We start from the raw sequence: 2,626 nt of genomic DNA, 5'->3' as shown, positions 1-2,626 counted from the left end.
TGCAATAAAATTAAAAAAAAAAACAACAAAAAAACAGTAGATCCTGAGGCTGCTTATGTACAACAAAAACCTCATGGGATTTGATTTCTTAATTTGGAGGTTTAGGGTGATGGTTTCATGGACCATCCCAATTAATTGGCCTAATAATATGTGTAGTGTCTGGGGTGTTAACAGCTTGCAAGCAGCCATCCAAGGCACAAGAATTGGTCTCTATTCATCTGGAACAACAGAGGAAGGAGAGTCAGGAATAAGAGGAGGATACGGAATGTGTAGCTAATTGCCTTCCTGAACGACTGCCTCCTTTGCCATGAGACCAGAAGAACTGAATGGTGCCTGACTATCATTACTGAACATTTTGATCAAAGACTCCATAGAAAAATCCTGATCAAAAGGGAGAAAATGCAGAACAGAATTTCATATTCTCATGGACTCCAGACTTCCTGGAGCCATGAAGGTTGGATGAACTCCTGAAACTATTGCCCTGAGATAATCTTTAAACCTTAAACCAAAAATGTCCCCCGAAGTCTTCTTAAACCAAGTAGTAGTTTAGCTTAATTAGTAAAAAAAAAAGTCTGCCTTGAGCATTATGCTCTTTTAAGAACTGTCTATATGGGATCATCTTGACAGCAGCAACTCGAAGGATTAGCTAGGAACCTTAGGGGCAGTGAATTTATGTAAATGGGGGAGGAAAAACTCAGAAAAGGAGGGTGAGGATGGTTACACAACTCGAAGAATGTAATCAATGTCACTAAATGGTACAAAGATGTCAGCTTTAAGACTAAGGTGCGCCTGACCCGTGCCATGGTGTTTTCAATTGCCTCATATGTATGTGAAATCTGGATGATGAATAAGGAAGACTGAAGAAGAATTGATGCCTTTCAATTGTGGTGTTGGAGAAGAATATTGAATATACCACGGACTGCCAAAAGAACAACAAATCTGTCTTGGAAGAAGTACAACAAAAATGCTCCTTAGAAGCAAGGATGGCGATACTTTGGACATGTTATCAGGAGGGATCAGTCCCTGGGGAAGGACATCATGCTGGGTAAAGTAGAGGGCCAGTGAGAAAGAGAAAGACCCTCAATAAGATGGATTGACACAGTGGCTGCAACAATGAGCTTAAGCATAACAACGATTGTGAGGATGGCGCAGGACCAGGCAGAGTTTTGTTCTGTTGTACATGGGGTCAGAACCAACTCCATGGCACCTAACAGCAACAACAAATGGTACATGTAGAAACTGTTGAATTGATGTATGTTTTGCTATGTATATTCTCAAGAACAACAACAAAGTAAATAAAACTAGATTTTTTCTAAAAATCAAGCTTCAGCTTTCTCAGTTTAGCTCACGTCCTATGTTCTTTGTTTGGGGCGTTGCTGGTCTCCCTCCCAAAATGGCCACAATGAGCCAATTCCTCCGAGTGCCAGTGGCTAGGATCTCCCAGCTTCTGTGCAGCCACTTCTCCTCCTCAGCTCTCCAACACATCAGCTGCCATCCTGCATTCTGAGACCTCAGTTTGTGCTTGTTTTTCTTCATTGTTCAGTGAGTTATTTGCTGGGCGATAAATGGGAGTGACCGCTTACTCTGCCATCTTGCTCTGCCCTTACTGCTTACTTTCTTGTTAATGTTTTGGATGCACAAAAATTTTGCATTTCAATAATGTCCAATTTATCAATTTCTTTTGTTGCTTGGGCTTTTGGTGTCATATCTAAAAATCCATTGTCAAAAAGGTGTTGAAGTTTTGCCCTTGTTTTCTTCTAAGAATTTTATGGTTTTAGTTTTATATATTTGGGTCATTTATTTATTCTGATTTAATTGGTGTATATGGTGTGTGGTCCAACTTCTTTCTTTTGCATGTGGAAAACCAGTTGTCCCAGACCCAGTTATTTAAGAGACGATTCTTTCCCCATTGAATGGACTTGGCACCCTTGTCAAAAGTCACTTGGCCAGAGATGTATGGGTTTATTTCTGAATTCTCAATTCTATTCCATTGGTCTATATGTCTATCATTATACCAGTACCAGACTGTTTAGATTACTGTACCTTTATAGTACATTTTGAAATCAGAAAGTGTAAGTACTCCTACTTTGTTCTACTTTTTCAAGATTGTTTTGGCTATTCGAGGTCCCTCGCATTGTCATATGAATTTAAGGATCAGCTTTTCCATTTCTTCAAAAAAGGCTGTTGGAATTTTGATACGGATTGCATTGAATCTGTAGATCACTTTGAGGATTACTGCCATCTTAACAATATTAAGTCTTCCAATCCATTAACATGGGATATTTTTCCATTTATTTAGATCTTCTTTGATTTATTTAAGCAACGTTTTATATTTTTTAGTGTTCAAGTCTTTCACCTCTCTGGTTAAATTTATTCTTAGGTATTTTATTCTGTTAGATGCTATTGTAATTGGGGTTGTTTTCTTGGTTTTCTTGTCAGATTGTTCATTGCTGGTGTATTGAAACAACTGATTTTTTTGTGTTAATCTTTTACCCTGCCACTTTGCTGAGTTCATTTATTAGCTCTAGTAGCTTTCTTGTGGATTCTTTGGGATTTTCTATACAGATAGTCCCCAGTTTGCGACAGGGTCCCATTCTGACGAGTTCTGATGTAAGTCAAATACCTC

This window comes from Trichechus manatus, unplaced genomic scaffold (genome assembly GCF_000243295.1).
Source record: "Trichechus manatus latirostris isolate Lorelei unplaced genomic scaffold, TriManLat1.0 scaffold00004, whole genome shotgun sequence".
NCBI classification, from domain to species: domain Eukaryota; kingdom Metazoa; phylum Chordata; class Mammalia; order Sirenia; family Trichechidae; genus Trichechus; species Trichechus manatus.
Note: the sequence above shows the minus strand (reverse complement) of the source record.